The sequence below is a fragment of the Schistocerca piceifrons genome, chromosome 1, assembly GCF_021461385.2.
Source record: "Schistocerca piceifrons isolate TAMUIC-IGC-003096 chromosome 1, iqSchPice1.1, whole genome shotgun sequence".
In the NCBI taxonomy this organism is placed as follows: Eukaryota; Metazoa; Arthropoda; class Insecta; order Orthoptera; family Acrididae; genus Schistocerca; species Schistocerca piceifrons.
The window spans coordinates 1,097,967,903-1,097,988,368 of record NC_060138.1 but is presented as its reverse complement, the minus strand read 5'-3'; the positions used below and the strand labels follow the sequence as shown (position 1 = coordinate 1,097,988,368).

At 41.0% G+C, this 20,466-nt stretch overlaps 1 protein-coding gene across 4 annotated transcripts in view; it reads right to left on the bottom strand.

Moving 5' to 3' along the window:
- LOC124775903 (annexin B10) overlaps positions 1-20,184 on the bottom strand; it is a 128,392-nt gene extending 108,208 nt beyond the window's left edge. For all 4 annotated transcript variants that reach the window (XM_047250752.1, XM_047250742.1, XM_047250766.1 and 1 more), the window contains exon 1: positions 20,057-20,184. The gene's annotated coding sequence lies outside the window, so the exon portion shown is untranslated. The remainder of the gene's footprint in view (positions 1-20,056) is intronic.
- Positions 20,185-20,466: the final 282 nt, after the last annotated feature.

Here is a 20,466-nt window from a genome sequence, read left to right as displayed (position 1 = left end):
AGCCAAGGTCAAGGCTCAACCAACTCCTGCGCTGAGGGACTCAAATTCCAGAGGAAAATTCAAGAGTACAAACCACTTTCGGGAAGAAAACAGGACAGACGCAACCATGCGACGGTCGTCCGCCAACACCCGAGACGAGGAAGGTCGGAGGGCGTATTAGTGCCAAGGGCCAAATTATATAAAATATGGATCACTGAGCGGAGCTCCTCAACTGAAAGCTAAGGGGGGGGGGGGGGTCGGGAAAACGGGCGGCTCATTGCAGAGTGGAAAACCGTGGGCCAACTAACATGACCGATGCGAGGACGGCAGAGCATGGTAGATTCCCGCCGGGAGAAGCTGAGGAAGAACGCCACATGATGAATCTCTTTGATGGCGCGAAGTTTATTAGAAAGGGGTTAGTCTCCCAAGAGTCAGCTCACGATTGAGCAAAAAGAGATTTGATATAAAGCTGCAAATCCGCCCCCAGAGGGCCACGGGGCAGGGAGACCACGAAAAACTAAGTTTAGTTGGTAGACTGTGGGCCCTGGTTCGCAGGGACGGTGGATACCCAAAATACCCTCTGCCACACACTTTGACGTGGCTGCGAAGTACAGATGTAGATATGATGCACTGAAACGTGAAGGACACAGCACAAACATTGTTGTGGCCTTGCAATGAATGTAATTATGATGACTGAGCACTATGGGGCTTAACATCTGAGATCATCAGTCCCCCTATAAATTAGAGCTACTTAAGCTTAACTAACCTAAGGACATCAGACATCCATGCCCGAGGCAGGATTCGAACCTGCGACCGTAGTGGTCGCGCAGTTCCAGACTGAAGGGCCTAAAACCGCTCGGCCAACACGGCCGTCAATGTAATGACATATATATTCTATTATGAACTTTTTCCATTCTCATGCTGTTAACCCTTGATTAACAAATCCTCGCAAAATTTACGACTGCAGTAGGCTATAAGACAAGATAGTCTGTACTTAATTTTGATATGTAACATCACTGGAGGCCTACATAATTAACTGCTGCATAACCTGTAAATTAAGACAGTTCAAATGGCTCTGAGCACTATAGGATTTAACATCTATGGTCATCAGTCCCCTAGAACTTAGAACTACTTAAACCTAACCAACCTAAGGACACCACACAACACGCAGTCATCACGAGGTAGAGAAAATCCCTGACCCCGCCGGGAATCGAACCCGGAAACCCGGGCGCGGGAAGCGAGAACGCTACCGCACGACCACGAGCTGCGGACAATTAAGACAGTCTTTGAATAAATTTGCAGTAGTACATTTTACAATTTTTTAGTAACAATTTAACATTCCCATCCCCCGCCCCCATTTAGAGTTTTAGGTTAATGGGTACTAGTATCGACAGTGGTATTGTCACCAGAACCCCTTACTTATCGCTGATTCTTTAGAACATTTCGGAGCAGAGCGCACCTTTTCTGTCACAGTCCCGTTCAACAATGCCCGAGCGCTACCGACCACGTGCCTAAACTGAGGCGAGGGCAATTATTGTCAGTATTTGCGCGGAACGGTCGTATGCCGTCTAGTTGCAACGACAATACGAGTAGGCGTTCCATATAGATTATCTTTTGCTCTCATTCGTGGTGCGACATTTGGCTTAGCACCACAGTTTGAAGCATGTTGTACTCTGGTCTAACCGTGAGCGGCAGCACAACCGCTAGAATTTTAATTCCTATACAGTTCGGCCCCATTTCCCGACTGCTGTGCTCAGTAAGCTGACAACATGAAGTCGATTGTGTAGGACGGCAGTGGACGACGAATCTGTGGAAGGAAGATGTAATTGCGGATATTCACAGCGGTTCGGTGGCAGTGCGTGGCGAACGTGCACCGTCACGAAAAGTGGCCTTTGCACACGACAGTACTCTTCCCCGTACTAGTCGGAAAACCACGGCTCATCGCTGAAATGGGATTGCAGGTACTGCCGCATCCACCGTGTTGTTCTGACAGCCTGTAAGTTCTGTAAGCGCTCCTCGAATAGCTGTTCTAGAGTGTCGTACCCACAGAAGAACAGCTGCTCGCTCTTCCTGGAAGTCTGGGAAATGATGTTCAAAGGCCCAAATACGTGGCATCAGACGAGGTGAGGTTAGGACAATGCGGTGGATGTAGCAGTCTCTGGAACCTCATATCAGCGATGACAGCTGCGGTTTTGCGTCTCGTATGGGGAGGAACGTTGCGTCGCAAGAACACTTTTCCAAACACTGCCATAAGTACAGTAACGTTACACATGTGTAGTGGAGCTATGTGGTCACCTAAAATTTTTATTAACTAAGGTGAATTTGTTTGTACGGTTGAATGCTAGTGCGCTCAGGGCCACGGGCGCGTTGCCGTAGCGACCGCTCGCCTGAAGCTAGGCCAGATGCAAAGCCGTCAGCTTAGGGTCGGGTGTGCATAAACTCCGGTACGGGGAATTTTGACAGCGGTTGCGCCAGCAACGGTGGAATGCCTGACAGGCTGAAAGATGGATTCTTACAGAGCTTGTAAATTCGAAAATAAATAATATAGCATTTCTGAATATTTCTGGGATTTCAGAAAAAAGAGGCTCGACCTATTACAATATTTTATTACCTTTTAAACTGCAGAAGTTAATATTTTACTCTTAAATATTCTCAAAGTGAACATTTCAGTTAACTACTTTGAAATGCTTCATGCAATTTCAGCAAAAGATCTCAGAACAGCATTGCGCTATGTCATAGCAAAACACTACATATAGTATCTGTTTTACAGACTGATTTACCTCTTTTCATTGCAGAAATGTGTGTCAGAACACTATTCTCAGCAACACATCAAATGAATCCAATACGAATACCTTATATAATGGCATTCTTTAGTAGTTATTTAAGGAATATTTATTTTTGCCAGATATTGACTATTGATTACAACTGCTAACACAAAATCATAATTTAAGAAGTGGTCAATCACTTGTTAGCTGACACCATTATTGCATAAAGTGCCAAAAGACGCTAATATCAAGGAGAATTGTTTAAATAATATTTAACGACAATTTATTATTTACCATATACGCATTGGCGTGAGAGTACTGGTTTATTTATTTACGAACAAACCTATATGTATTTATTGCAAATCATCTGACAAGGGGAGGCAACGACGTTGGGATCACAAATTTACTTCAGACTTTGTACATCTTTAGTAGGCCGTTAAAGCAACGTAATACACAAGTAGTAAGGCGCACAACTTTGTAAATTCCGAGAAAATCGCGAGGAGTATTACGCGTCTATTACGTCGCTTATGTATCTGTGCGTAGGTGCTGAACGTCAGAGTTCGTGGTGGTTAAGTGGTGTCCTGGTATCTTATGTGGTGACGGTTTTACACTCCCTCGTACCCTGTTTTGCTGGCACAGAAGCTCATTAGCGTGTTGGGTCAGAGCTGGCTGCTCTTTGTAATAAAAAAACTGAGTGAGGGGATCGACGATGAACTTCAGCGGGTGTCGTCAGCCACGACCAAATATAACGAGCTCCGTTGAAAGTGCGTATGATGGGACGGCTTGACTCGCGCTGAAACAGTTTACAACCTATATTCCTTTTCATCACTGGTAATATTTACCTTATACGGTATTTTAGAGGTTATATAATTAAAAACGTTTATTTGCATGAAGTTTTAGTGAATTTCATGTTATTTGACTACTCACTGTTTTAATTAAATTTAATTATTAGAACAAATATTTATAACTACCGATAAGTCAACTAAGAAATGCATACAGTTTTCCTGAAAATGTATGCATGTCGTGACTTGCGAAAACCTTTATACATGTAATCTGCAAAGGTTCCCGGAACTACTTTTCATCTCTACGCTCCAAGCTGCAGACACATAGGCAGGCCCTATTTGGCAGTCAACCTGCGTAGCTAATTTAAGAACGAATGGGGTAGGTGCAAGTTTTTTTTTATCATCACAGGATTACATATGTACTAAAAAATTAAGGTGAGTACCTGTTCTTTGAGTACCGCAGATTCGAACCGTCGTCTCTTCCACGACCACCTTGCAAAGCGCGAACTTTAACCACTTGAGCGCACTTCTTACGACCGACACATACGCAGATACAGCACTTATATAATAGACCCGTAAAACGTCTCTTGCGATTTTCTCGGAATTGCCAGAGTAGTGCACCTTAATACTTTAATATGTCTTAATGGCCCACTGTCCGCCTGCTTAGTTCGGTAGTAACGTGCTCGCCTCCCATGCACTGCACCCGGGTTCTATTCCCGGCCGAGTCAGATTTTCCCCGCTCGTGGACTGGGTATGTGTTATTTCATCCTCAATCGGCCGCGAGTCGTTCAATGTGGCGCTGACTGAAATAAGACTTGCATTTGGCGGCCGAACCCGAATGGGACCTCCTGTCAACAATCCCGTACGATCATTTCAATGGCCTTCTAAAGGTGGACAAAATCCATGATCCCAATGTCGTGGCCTCCCCTTGTAAGAGTGACCGAATGTTTAAAATTCTTTTATTTAAATATTGCAGTAAATTAGTTTAGTCCAGGTAGTGGTCAAGCTGAGTCTAATCATGTCTATAGAACGTGAGAACGATGTATTTTGGTAGGGAGGGCCTTCAACCAAAGGAGACGCAGATAGTAGCGGAAAAATGCTCAGGTGGAGACCAACACTTTTGGGGTGGAGCGCTAAAGGATGCGATTCAAGGCCCTTATGTTAGATTTCTCAGGAGGACACTGCCGAGTTCTTGAAGACGGCAGACCTGCTTATGATATAGCGTGGTATTTTGATCAAGTGGGTAGTATACTCTGGACAATCAACAGACGTTGTAAGGCTAACTTTTGGGAAATTTTCATGGTCATTTGGGATGAAAGTATACCCACCAGAGGTGACTAGTTATTCGATCGTGCATGTCATTGATTCTGGGTGGTCAACGGTTGCTACAATACTCTTTTCTGAGTGAACTACGAAACTGAGAATAAATGTGTTTGTACTCGTTGTCTCGCGTTTGTCAATTTGTAAATCATGTCGAAATCTGAACTACATACATCAAAAGAAGTTTTGCATCACCCCAGTTCTCAGAACTCTGGAAGATAGGCGTTGATTGGATATTTTATTGTAGACAGTCCCTTTGATCAGAGATGTCACTAAGTCCGCCCAAAGATGTAAGAAACTATACATCAGGAGCGCCTATTAGACGGGGGGGGGGGGGGGGGGGGGGGTGGGTCCGGGGTCCGACACCCGATCAGTTCCAGCCACTCCACCAGAAAGGAGGTACACGGCTCTTGTTTGTAGTTCAACCATGCCTAGACGGTCAATACAGCGGTTCGATCGCGTCCCCATTGTTACTTTGTGCCAGGAAGGGCTCTCAAGGGAAGTGTCAAGGCGTCTCTGAGTGAACCGAAGCGATGTTGTTCGGACATGGAGGAGATACAGAGACAGGAAATATCGACGACACGCCTCGCTCAGGCTGCCCGACGGCTACTACTGCACTGGATGACCGCTACCTAAGGGTATGGCTCGGAGGAACCCTGACAGCAGCGCCACCATGTTGAATAATTTTCGTGCAGCCACAGCACGTGTTACGAGTCAAACTGTGCGCAATAGGCTGCATGATGCGCAACTTCACTCCTGATGTCATGGCGAGGTCCATCTTTGTAACCACGACACCAAGCTGCGCGGTACAGATGGGCCCAACAACATGCCGAATGCACCGCTCAGGATTGGCATCACGTTCTCTTCACTCATGAGTGTCGCTTCAACCAGACAGTCGTCGGAGACTGTGTTTGGAGGCAATCCGGTCAGGCTGAACACCTTAGACACACTGTCCAGCGAGTGGAGCAAAGTGGAGGTTCCCTGCTGTTTTGGGGTGGCATTACGTGGGGCCAACGTACGCCGCTGGTGGTCATGAAAGGTGCCGTAACGGCTGTACGATACATGAATGCGGTCCTCCGACCGACAGTGCAACCATATCGGCAGCATATTGGGGAGGCATTCGTCTTCATGGACAATTCGCGCCCCCATCGTTCACATCTTGTGAATGACTTCCTTCAGGATCACGACATCGCTCGACTAGAGTGGTCAGCATGTTCTCCATACATGAACCCTATCGCACATGCCTGGGATGGATTTGAACCTGCTGTTTATGGGCGTGACCCACTAACAACTCTGAGGGATTTACGCCTAATTGTCATTGAGGAGTGGGACGATCTGGACCAACAGTGCCTTGATGAACTTGTGGATAGTATGCCACGACAAATACAGGCATGCATCAATGCAAGGTGATGTACTACTGTGTATTAGAGGTAATGGTGTGTATAGCAATCTGGACAACCACCTGTCAAGGTCTCACTGTATGGTGGTACAACATGCAATGTGTTGTTTCCATGAGCAATAAAAAGGGAGGAAATGATATGATTATTCCAATTTTCTTTACAGGTTCTGGAACTCTCGGAACGGAGGTGATGCAAAACATTTTTACATTTGTGTTTTTAGATCTATTGATTATTATCTGTATTGTGATCACGAAATGGTTTTAGTTTCCGCGTGTCTTTGGTGACTTTAGTTAGATTCTGCTACCATTCTTGTAATGCTCTCCACGCAACTGTACTCCATCTGGTAAGGTTATTTTGCTTGTATTTTAATTTGATATCTTAGGTCTACTTTCCATTTGTGATTTACTTTCTTGAATAAACATTCAGCATAATTCTCTATCTTCTACATCAATTACAGACGTTAGAATAGAACCCTTTTTCTAAGTAATACTTTTATCTTTTATTTTACATTTCTGTGTGTATTAATTCACAGTTCTAGCCGTTACATTGAGTGCAGGATCAGAGCTAAGATTATTATTTTCAGTGATTTAGCTTCTGGGCATGAAACATTCGCGGCTCGACCTATGACTGCGTCGAGCTATTCCTCTTAAAGAGCGGCGCATAGCCCAGTTACCGAACGTACGAGTAACCACAGGTAAAGTTGCAATTGGTTTGCTTTTATGATTGTTAGAGAGCATCTACGCAGCAGGAAACTGTTTGGTAACGACGTTATCGCCTGTGAATATCCGCAGTGTTTGCGCCCTCCTTCCACGGAAACCATGTCGTCCAGCGCTGTCCTTTATTATCTCACTCCACATTGTCCGCGTCACGTAATGACGGCAGTTGGGCAAAATGGGCTGAACTGTGCAGGGATTACAGTTTTAGTAATAGTCCTGCCACCTAAGGTTAGACCGAAGTACATAAACTTGCAATTGTAATGAGTCAAATGGCGCATCATGAATGATGGGGGAAGTAAATCAATATTTAATGCTACTCGTATGTAACAGTTTGCATGTGGTGATGAAGTGCGAGTTTGGGAGTTAACAGTCGAGTGGCGAGGAAACAGTGATTAATCTGTTTTCATATGAAGGTGCGCATAATTACGATGTCAGTGGACCCACGATTAACGTTATTCTTAGTCAGTAGCATCCATTGGTGAGCTACATTATTACGGCTACCGAGAACAGTTATAAAGTGACAGTTTAATTGGGAAAATTAACTCAGAAAAAGGTAAATTTCATTGTAAAGTGGAATTATATTACTGCTGATAGCAGCATGGTCGGTTATAGCCACTGAAAGCTTTTTACGTCTGACCTCAAACTTAGTAAACTGCACGAAATATCCTTTCAATACAAACTTTTTACTAAAAATTTAAGACATTTAATATTCACGAAGAAAAGACGTTTTCGTTTTAGGTTACAGTTTTAACTCAGTTTTATGGATAGATTCCTTTAAGTTAGGTGGGAAGTGCACCGCACACGACATCTCTACCCACAAGAACTCAACAATGGCGGCTGGTTGAGTTCTATTCGCGCACCAACCTCACGCTAGCGCCGAGCCATCTGTTTCTGCCTATCTCCCGGATCGGCGAGGCTACCGTCTACAAAAACTCACCTGTCTTACCTTAATCTAATAAGTTCTGACGTTGCTTTCCTGCCTGCGACACATGCGCGGTCTTCAGTGAATGAAAATAGGTCTGCGAAGAGGTCGGTTGGCCAAAAGAACGTGCCCTGCGTGCTGATAAAATACTTTTTAAGACCTGCGTCCAATTGAGTTTGTATACGTTAGTACCATATTCAAATCAAAGCTGCATGTACATAACCATAATTCAAGAAGTCTTGATGAAAGCTATTGATTCTGTCTGAACATCTCGGCAACGTACTCTTGACTAGCGATCCCAGCTGGAAATTAACAGACGAGCATTACCAGGATGCCTGTACAATATAAGGTGCTACGTGGAACTTTATACGCAAAAATGGCAGGATATTCAAGACATTGATCTTTACTATTGTTAAATTTCCCACCTCAATCGTGACCGTAAGGCTATCTGCGATTATCTACCCCTCCACTGGGAATATAAACAGCAAGACAGTGAGCATAGATATCAGTAACGGTTAGAGACAAGGTGTAGTCGCACATTCCAAGTTGTTTATTTGATCAAACCATTTTCAAGTATTATTGCCGTGACAAATTCTGGGCGCTAACCAAAGTCGCTTCCCATGCGACTGTACATGGTTTTCTTTGCAGCTTCTTACGAACTACTGTTTACTGCACTGTTGACTGGACCACCTCCATTTACATTGTCTGCTCGCAGCACCTCGTAATCATGATCTGCCTCTAACCAAGGGACACTACCAATACTTGTAAACTTTCCTCCCCTTTGTCGTCTGACACGTCTTCATAATATTCATAATTAAACAACTTTTACTAACGCCAACTGGAGTTGCTAATTCTTGAAAGTGGAGATAGGTGTAATAGTGTAACAGAAGTGAAAAGGATAAACGCAAAAATAAGGGACTTAAAGTTTACTACTCATACAGAATAATTAATGGTAAATCATATTGTATTATTACTCTCCTCTATAAAAAATTAAACCAAATTGCATTTCTGAAAATACAAAAAAGAAGCACCAGAACAGAGGTTCAACACTTGACGGATTACATTTACAGTGATTTAAAACTTTACCTTTTATTTATTGATGGCTTTGTAGTGTTTAGCAACGAATCGTGCCTCTTTCTGTGTCACTTTTTACAAAGGAGAGTAATTTCTTACAAGTATATTCAAAACTTACACTAACCTGAAGTTCTGCTTTTACTAGCTCTATACTATTGTTTCATTGGTCACCATTTATTATTCATCAACGACAAAATTCTCCCTGTACCTGGAACCTGCATTTGATCCAGGCAATGCGTAACTACCTGTAGTAAACGTCCTTTCCGACTGAGCCATAGTGAAAGAGGATTACCTCGCACACATCGAGATATATCGGGCCGACGCAACACCGAACGGAAGTCATATTGGCGTGCCTAAATTCATCGAAAGGAAGTGACAAACAGCATCAAAGCAATAATCATCTATTTTAAGAGAATGAATGGTGGGCATTCCGAAAATACAGGACCCGGGATTTCGTCCAGATTAAATGATAATACCAGATTTCCCGGGATATACGGAACAGTTGGCAGCCCTAGCGTCAACGGTAACGCTCGTGTAGGCGCCTTCGCAGCCTCTCGTTCAATAATTTTAGGACTGATGTGTCAAGTAAACCATATCTTAATGGACCGATTATTTCTTCTATACTGGAGAGGCAGAAGAGTTCTAATTTAGGGTGTCCATTTCATTTTCATTGAAAAATGGGACATTTAAAATAAATTAGAGAAAAACCTGGGACAAAAAAAAAGGGACATAAATATTGTATTGACTAAATTTACTACACATACAAGTTTACCACAGAAACCAGATGGCAGTTATAAGAGTCGAGGGACATGAAAGGGAAGCAGTGGTTGGGAAGGGAGTAAGACAGGGTTGTAGCCTCTCCCCGATGTTGTTCAATCTGTATATTGAGCAAGCAGTAAAGGAAACAAAAGAAAAATTCGGAGTAGGTATTAAAATTCATGGAGAAGAAATAAAAACTTTGAGGTTCGCCGATGACATTGTAATTCTGTCAGAGACAGCAAAGGACTTGGAAGAGCAGTTGAATGGAATGGACAATGTCTTGAAAGGAGGATATAAGATGAACGTCAACAAAAGCAAAACGAGGATAATGGAATGTAGTCAAATTAAATCAGGTGATGCTGAGGGAATTAGATTAGGAAATGAGGCACTTAAAGTAGTTAAGGAGTTTCGCTATTTGGGGAGCAAAATAACTGATGATGGTCGAAGTAGAGAGGATATAAAATGTAGGCTGGCAATGGCAAGGAAAGCGTTTCTGAAGAAGAGAAATTTGTTAACATCCAGTATTGATTTAAGTGTCAGGAAGTCATTTCTGAAAGTATTCGTATGGAGTGTAGCCATGTATGGAAGTGAAACATGGACGATAAATAGTTTGGACAAGAAGAGAATAGAAGCTTTCGAAATGTGGTGCTATAGAAGAATGCTGAAGATTAGATGGGTAGATCACATAACTAATGAGGAAGTATTGAATAGGATTGGGGAGAAGAGAAGTTTGTGGCACAACTTGACCAGAAGAAGGGATCGGTTGGTAGGACATGTTCTGAGGCATCAAGGGATCACCAATTTAGTATTGGAGGGCAGCGTGGAGGGTAAAAATCGTAGAGGGAGACCAAGAGATGAATACACCAAGCAGATTCAGAAGGATGTAGGTTGCAGTAGGTACTGGGAGATGAAAAAGCTTGCACAGGATAGAGTAGCATGGAGAGCTGCATCAAACCAGTCTCAGGACTGAAGACCACAACAACAACAACAACAAGTTTACCTTTACAACGTGCACTAAGATGATCCCAAATCACTTTTTACAATTATTCTGCCACGCTATCACCGTACTTTTCACTTTAATGTACTTTATCAAGAAGTGCATTTTCGTCTGAAATTTTATCACAGAAGTCAGTACACGATACACGATTAACGTGTGTTTTGACAATGAGCAAGGCCCTCACTGTTTCAACTTTCACTCTGTTTTTTTTTTTTTCATCTGACCACAAAGAGTTCACTAACGAAAACCACGTTCCACAGCAGCATTTGACCCAGGAATTGCCAGACAAAACTCCACCAAATTAATCATGTTTTTCATGTTAATGTTTTTACTTTTGAAATAAGCAAATATTTTACACCACATTGCACTAACACTTTGTCTCCTTCACTTTTTATGAAGTTCCGTGCACATGAAAATTCATCGAACAGTTCGTCTTCATCAACAGGAAAATTTGGTACAACACTTTTAACAAAAACTCAACAGTCCTGAATATCCTTCCACTGTAGCTGCTCCTTTTCACTATTACCCCAGTCAAATGCTTTAAAACGTGTGAGAAATGGTAAACACCATTCTTTAATATACTCAATGCAAGAGTCATAGAAGATAGCAGCATAAATATCAAATTGTTCTACAGTAATTTCACCCTCATCTTCCAGCTTTCTTAGTCTCATGTACAAAGGATGTGAGAAATCTTCCAGATTTTCTACATTGTAATTTGCCCAATAATTTGTTTATTTCTTGATAAACCTCCACTACTGTGACTTCTTGTTTCTCAATACATTTAATTGTTGTGGAGAAAGGTTTTAGCTGGCTAACAAGAAAATGTAGAAGAACAATAGACACAGGGTTATCAAAGAATTGTTTAAGGATAACAGGACACTTATCAAGGGAAATAAAATATGATTTCAAAGCAGGAAATATCCCTACAATTCTTTCCAATGCTGGTAGCAGAGATAGCCACCTTGTCTTGCTGTGCCCAAGTACACTTTTGTGTTCAGTTTCAATAAACTTACAGAATGACTTCAGGGATTCAACCCTTACTGTATATATGTGGACATGCTGGTAGATTTTGTTTACAATTAATCGGTAGTCGAAGGGTAGGCAATCTGAGCCAGTTTGTAAGGAACTGCGCACCACATGTGCTGGACAGCCAACACCTACTACATTATTCACTGTGTTCTGTTGCAGTTTATAGAACTTGTTTTTTCCTTTCCTCTGCTTGCCACCAAAATTGGTGTTAGAGTTGTCTGCAGAAACTGCAATCATCTTTTCCTCAAGATCATATTTCTTTAAAACCTCCAGCACAATTCTGAAGTTTCTCCAGCTAAATTAAGCAATTCGAGCACTTTCACCGTGATGCCATTTTCAGGATGAAAATACCTGATAAGGAGAGGAACCAACTTCAAATCCAGATGATTCGATGTATCAATCATTACGGAAATGAATCTAGCACTTTTCAGTTCATTTAAAACCTGCTGAGCTGCATACGGTGCAATAACTTTTGAAATGATCGCATTATATTTTGTGTGTCCACATGTGAATTTAGGATTGAAAAGTTTAACAACTGCTGTAGTACAGTCCATTGACTTAAAGCTATGGTTACGCATTGCATTATGGTATGCAAACGTATCTTCTTGTGCTGCCAACTGCCTATCCATTTATGTTACCGATTTTAAGTTTACATAGTAGTCACTCACGCTTTTATTTGCTCTTTTCGTTTGATCACTCATGCGATGTTTCTTCGTCTTAATGCGATTCACAATGTCAGACCTTCCACCATGAGCAATAGAAAATTTTGATCTGCACAACGTACATTCTACAGTTTCTCCACTACCAGTGATGAAAGGAAACGCTTTTTATATTGCTGCTAAAATTACACTTTCGTTTTGGGATAATGAAACAGTGATGGCACAGTGCAAAACATTAACAGCGTGGTGACGAAAGCCAGAGAGCAAGTATCTGTGGTGTAGAGTATCTCTGGACCGAAAGGACGGCTTCAGTAGATCGATTTAGATGAGAAGAATTTTCGTTATTCGTAACCTATAGTGCGTTTAAAATTACTTGCGATTTTTGATAATTCGGTACGTGTTTGGGGTATGCTGAAAGTCATCACACGCTTCCTAGCGTAAATAATTGCGCAGTTAATAGTAAGTCAAACAACCAGTAGCGTAAAATACTCTAGCCAAGCGGAATTATAAAAAAACGGGACATTTGAGAGTCCCCAAAAAAACTTTCGGGACAGCGGGACATTTTGGTAAAAAACGGGACTGCCCGGGAAAAACGGGACGAATGGACACCCTATTCTAATGTCTCTTCAAACTGTCTTTTCAATTTACATTGAAGTACCACCACGCTAAACTTTTAGAACATTCGAGGCGCTTCCCATTTTGCCCCTCTCCGAGACAGTGTCCTCCCACGTTAACGGCCTCGCAAGTCCCACGGGCGTTCCACGTTAGCTTCAGAACAAACAAGCGGCCGCCCATCTCAATTCCGTAACTCTGCGATGGAAAATTATATAAACATGCATATCAAAAGTTGGAATTTGATGCAAGTGGCATCAATAAATAGCAAAATTGCATTTGCATATCTTACCATCTACTCTACAGTACGATATGCTTTTCCTCAAATGATTAAGAAAGATTGTTTTCGGGAATGAGCGTGGACAGGGAAATCAAATGTCACTGTGGCACGGTCTGTTTTCGTACAAAGTATGTTCTGTTAAGCAATCATTTCCCGTGTCCGAGCGCCACAAAGGAAACTCAATTAAGAAACAGCAAAATACTATAGTGCAAGGGAGGTTGCTTGCTTTTGCCGGATTACTCTGCTTACTGACTAAACCATAAGCATCTGGCGTCCAAAACATACCTTTTCATTGCTCCCTGTAACCCCAGATTAGGTAATATACAATGCATACTAAATGTCTTATTTCACCATTTTCTCACAAGGGATCATTCCAAATGCCAAGCTTGGGTTGTGTAGAAGGGGCAAAATAATGCAATATGTATTTTTTGTTTGTGCCCAGTTTCACTTTTAATGGGTCAAACATGCTGAAAGATAAGTTGGAATATTAGGTTTGGAGAGTATATTTTAAGAATGTATAAAAACGTTTCTCAAAAATTTGTATGTAATATACGTTCTTGAAAACTGTATAGTCGAATTTTGTAACAGTTTGAATTTTTGCGAGACACCACACCATTAATTTAAAAAGATGAAAACCTGTTACATAAAAAAAGCTTTAAAGTTACGTACATCCATGTATAATAAAAGTGTTTACTGAAATACCATTTTTTGAAAAAAAAATGGTGTACACATACCCGATTAAAGTATCTGAAAATTCATTATTGGTGTATTCTTGTTTTTGTTTTGTGTTTAAAAATTGCTGTTTTACATTTTTGTTTTTAGTTAACTGTTTCTCTTATGTGTATTTTGTTAATTGAAAATAAGTAACTCGTTATGACAAAATCACTACGATACTGATTATCTGTGACCCTCTAAATAACCTGATTTGTTTCCTTTATTATCCGTCTATGGTCGCAGCTTGTGAACCTGATTTGTATCAGGAGTATTTCAGTATATTGGTAAGCCTCAGCGACGATTATGTAGTGACTGCAGTTCGATTATATTGTTTCTCAAGTGGAGACTGGCAATAATTCAACAGAAATAGACCTGAAAAACCACAAGAAGTTCTTCCAGCAACGAAAGCTGTTTACATCTCACGACAGTACCCGTGGCGCCGAGCCCTCTGGAGTCACCCTTTGGGGTCACCAGATTAACAAGTTCCTTGTTCCCGAGTACGATTGTTTATTCTCACTGCCACCAGTCATTTTGTAGTCTGAAATTAATGAGTTCGGACCAAGAGATCGAGAAAATCTTTTTGAAGCCTCAAATGTCCTTTTGACAGCATCTAAACCTGGTAAACAAACGTCAGACCAAGCCAAAATATATCTGAAAGATGCTTTCTTTCCCAGTGATTGAGAAAAATCTATTCTTAAGTTCTTTTGACTGTCAATGTGAAAGTGTTTCTACGCCGTTCCCATTTCACAACACTTTTTGAATGTCTCGGCACCTGCGGCGAAATCTCAATGGCATTAAGGGTGTTCGATTATCGTCAGTTTAACACAGATTTTAAACTTACAAAGTATGATAAATGAATTGGTTAGCTTTTGTTTTGTACAAAATTCATCAAAGCTAGATGTGTAGGCGCATCGTCATCGTGAAGGAACAATGAACGGACGAGATCTTTCTGCGAATTTTCCAGGGCAACTTTTTCGTAAACATTTGCGTGATTGTGACAACTGAGGTTTGATCCAGGGGAAAAAAATTCTAAGTTCTCAATTCTATTGACATCGAAAATAATGGAGCACCGACACCTGATTGCGGTGGGAAAATTTTAGCAGCTCATTATTGTTATGACTGCATTCTTGTCTCAATACCGTAGCCCGTTAAACACGTTTCCTGTTATGAAAATGTCTGACCATAGGTCCTTTGATACTTTCTTGATTCACGAAACATGAAAAGATCGCTATAACTTTATTCATATTCATATTTTAAATTAAAGCCCGAAGACACGAACCAATGGACATGCCAATCTCTTCTAGACGTTCTGACAGTTGTCACGGATCAGTTTTCTTTTTGAGTGACGAGTTGTGGTGAAAGGCGTATGGCAGAGCGTCATCCAAATGGATTTGCTACTATTTTAGAATTTGGGGAAGTCATATCGCTTTTGACTAAGTATCGGCTCAATGCTTTCTTCGTAAGTTTAATTTTAGTTTTGAGAATTAAAACATGTGCAGCATGTAAATTTCTTCTATTTACGAATGTCTGATACCGCCATGGTGATTAATAGTACTATGTGTAATTCCAATAGCCTTGTGTATCTCTTATGCCTAATAAAAAATAAATTAAGGAGAAAGCGAAACTAATAAGCCTCGTAAGAGATTAAGCATTAAATTGATTGGATTATTTTATCTCAAGAAATCGACATACCACGTTCCTTCGAAAGTTTTAAAATTTCCTAGGAAGTTATTGTTGGACCTAACACTTTAGAAATTGGAAATAGAATGAGCTGGGGGTTTAGACAACTGACTAGACAGTCTATAGCGTTATTAAACGGATATTAACATCTCCGAAGGGCTGAAGGGTGGACACTGCTGGTGTGTGGTTTATGACTTACGGAGCACATGGTAGGTTCCTGTCGAAATTATTTTAATGCTGAGGTCTTGTGCAGTATTTGGTTGCATAGCAAAACTTATGGAAGTAATATTTTATTCGATAAATAAATTTGTTTGAAAAATACCAAAATGTGTCCACACTTTTCGAGATCGAATCTTACTGTTATAGACAAATTAATTACGTAAAATGACATCCCTATCAAACTATTTCGGATAGGAGTATAGAGTATTTGTGTATGAATGTTACAAATTTATCAATCAAGGTCATATTAGTCTCGAAAGTATGCACGAACATTTATGCTACACTAATTACATTGATTCTTGCCTGTAATACGAACTTCGTAACATCCTTTGATTTCAATGCTGCCAACAATTTTCTCAGTGATAATACAAAATTTCCATGCATTACAGGAAGTGAGACATGATTTATATTCTATATCATACCAATAATCTGATACATGTCAGATGTTGAGGCGAAAAAAATACCTATCTAACGGACTAGAACAGTTTTCTTAAAAGAATCAACGTCTTCGAATGTGTTGTTCTCGTCTTGATATCTTTTCACTATCTGTATAGGATTTATTAACTAGAAGAACTAGGCGCCTGTTGCGTAAAAACAGGGCTTTGTGTACAAGGTGCGGTATCATTTCTGACAAGCATAAAACTCGTGTAACATGTATTTTGAGTAATGATTTGAGAATAAATTGTTTTACTACAGTGATACGTTACCTGGCAGTCCTAAATGAAGTATAAACGAGATGATACAAACAGTTAGAAAACGGGCATTCGCTGTAGAAAATCTACTTATTGGTGCTTGTAAAAAGTGTATACAGAAAGAACTGGTTTCAAACTGTTCGTTACATTTTTACCTGGCCAAATGTTAAATTTTAACTGTTGTATCAATTAGGCAAATTTTAACGATACGTGTGTAATAAATCGCTCAACTAATAAAATCAGTTATAGAGTTCAGGCACAAGGGGGGAAACTGTCAGCACACTTCGCATAGTGTATAATGACATGGTCTATGCCTTTTTTAGCAGGAACATGACTTTGGGGTCTACGTCATTTAAGCACCTTTTCTCTGCGGCTAGGAATTCGTACTGCGTTTAGTACCAAGACTGGTTTTTTACTCGTTCAATCCCGTAAACGGAATGTCCTATTACGTAAAAATGTCCACTCATGATTCGTGTCATGACATTTTGGGCTTTCGTTTGAGATTACAAGCTCAATGATAATCAGTGTTACTATAGTCCTAAACATCTTAGTAATTTAAGCGCCAAGTATGTAGCCCATCTCCTTGACAGGTTGGTCAGAAGAGCCAGCTTCAAACAATCCGAAGTCATATCACTTGACATTTTAACCATAAATCACTGCTGAAGTAGCTTGAGCAAATCATGTAAATGATCATCATGTAGCCACATTTTTCACTGAATTCTTTCCTGATTCATGTGAGTAATCGCGTTTAATGAAATTTTGTACGGCACCTCTTCAACAGTTAACATTTACAAAATAAGCACATCACGCTAAAACGACGCCGTTCTTAGCCTTCCATTCATTCTTCCGGATCTCGTATTAGTGACAATGTTACGGTCCAGAAGGTATATTTTACATTCGTTGGCCGGCAAACTGGGCCATAGCACACACAATAACTACAAATACAATTTTTTCTTTTAACAATGTTAAAAGACCTGTCTAGTTTTCTCCTAACAAGGAAAAATTGTCAAATACATCGTGAGAGTGCCTGAGTAGAAATTCAGGCTGATCCTCACAAAAAGTGAAACAGCAACCGGCTACTTAATGCTAGTATTTAGCTGTTGAAGCTGTTACTGCTATGTGAAATATGGGGTTTCCTCAAAAGTATGCAATAAAACAAATGAATTTCGGTTTAAGTTATCTTAGAAAGCTGTTTACATTACAGTCGATTGTTAGACCCAATTACAGGGAAGATGATACATCTTGCATGCTTTTTGCTGTAGGGCTCCCCCTCCCCAAAGAACTCTCGCTACAGCATAAACCAGACATCACATGTACAGCCTAAGGTATATGTAATAGCAGCCTGAGGATGAACCTGTTTGCTAGAAATTTGTAGTGGCTTTACTGGTTTTAATAAATAGCGTTATTAGCAGTGTCTGGTTGCTTTTTATTTTTTCTAAGAAGGAAAAATAGTGCCGAGCACCTATGGTAGGTGTTACGTACACAATCACTTAGCGTATAACGTCATGTGACGAAAGCCCAGATTATGAATCAGTGCTTACTACGCGCTGGCACCACATTGTCTAAAAAATCACACACACACACTATTCTGGTAGAAATACATTGGTACAAACTGCCGAACCACGGGCATACCGTAGCCGTCACTCGCTGCCTAATTCGCCGGTGAAATGTCTAAAAGTTAACAGAATACTACATTTTTCACGCTTGTACTTTCGTTACCACGGATATCTAACTTTTACAATGGATATTTGGCATCGTAGGCTACAAAACATACAGAAGTAACCGCGTCACGAAATGCGTTTAAGCATCATAGGCTTGACCATGTTAACTCACTACTACAAAAAACTTATGGATGTGCTGGCACTGTTCAACGTGTTGCTCCTGTCACGAAACATTTCAAAGCAACCAATACAAAAATTCTGTGAACTAATACCAAAAACCAAAATTCCCAAAGAAAATTATGGTACGCGAAATTTGCTGTAAATCTTAAGAGCTTTTAGCTTTTCTTGTGACGTGGCATAACCCCAGTTCTCACTGATGAGACATCCGTAAGAGACTAGAGAAACTACTTCGCAATTGGTGGGCGTGGCTTTCATCGTGACACGCTGTCCATGACATCAAGACTGCCAGACTTTCACTAACGCTTCAAATGAGCGGAAACCATCACAATTAATTATTCGAACATGTCAGAATTTCCAAAATGAACTGCAGAAAATTCCTTTTCTAACCATGCCTATAGGAACGTAGACCTTTGGCAAAAAAATTTGCGCCTTCGTCTGAAGATGCACCCTTCGGTGATATACGTTATGAAGACCACGTTTTAATTTAATGGACTAGACTGTGATATTGGACCCTGTCTGAAATTTTGGTTGTGGCAACAAGCTGATCTGTAGCGTTTGCCCGAGGCCTTGGTCAAACGGAAGAAAATTACGTTTCTGGATTAAATTCCAGATAAGGTTTGTGGTAAAAGACTGATGTTTAGAATAACCTAATGTTTACGTTCGCGTCATATAATCTTAGTCTGCCACACCCTCGTTAAACTTACGACTGCAGTAGGGTATGAAACAGAACATTCTGTAACTGTGTTATGTAATATACCACTGGATACCTGCGTAATTAACTCATGCATCACTTATAAATTACGACTTCCCTTGAATAAGAAGTGTGATAGTAAACTTTAAGATGGTTTAGTACCAATCTAATATTCCTCTCTCCCATCCCCCGTTAGTGTAATAGGGCTAACGCAACTTTCGTCGTAGAAACAAACTGCAACAAATTCTGAAAACCTACATTAGGTAATGGACAAGTCTTCGGCAAGTATTTTGATGCGTATTATACCGTACGTACATTTTAAAAGAGCAAGGGGAATACACTATGCAACTTTTACGATGTAACAAGTCACGTGAAACAGTCTTGCTTTCAGACCTTACGCATTCCAATTTTCCGGCGCCAAAAGTATCATCTAACGTTTTCGATCTCTACAGTATTTAATTGCCATAAAAAGTATGTTTTCGATGCACAAATTCCTATATAAATTTAGGACTTCGCGCGAGAAAAATTAGGTAGTCTGCTGTCAGTACACTGAAGAAAATGCTTACGCTTGAATTATGTTCCATTATATTGAGGCTATGTTTCTCAAACACTGCATTCAGTACGGCAACGTGTGAGCGCTAATATGCAAAATTGCGTAGCATAAAAAAAATAAAAATTAATGCGCTGGTGTACTGCACGTGAGCAAGACAAAGAATTCGAAGTCCACAGCTATCCACCAAATGTAGCGGCAACAGATGTTGGAAGAATAGAGACTTTCTCCAGCTATCCGCCAGGTCTTTAAATACCACCGGCACACTGTGAAACTGGCGGGGAGCATGCATCCAGCCCCACCACTAAACACTTTTTTTTTTAGATCGGTCGCCCCCTCCACCTGTGACAGCGGTCAACATAAAAAGTCACGTACCTCGCGTGCGAACTCCGGTGAGAAACGGCGTTGGAAGCTACACGCCCTAGCCGCTATGACTACTGCTCTGTGATCACTCTCTCTTCTCGCCGCAGACGTCGTGACGTCACGGAAGTGCCGGACACGCCGTCTGGTGGGGCAAACAGGAGGAGGGATGGGTGCTGCCGCCAAGCGGGAAGCGCGAGCTCTTGCCCACCAGGGCGGCGCCACCGATCAATGGTTACCTTACGCGCGCCCTAGATGACTCTCGCTGCTGATTGCACAACAATAAATTTTGTTTGGATTGGTTCTCAGTTGTTCCATTTCTGGAGAGGTTGTCTAGCGATGCGAATGTGAGTTTGAAGTTAACCACGTTACCTGTGAATATATAAATCATTCTGAGTTCATTAACTGTTTTGCCTTGTTGATAC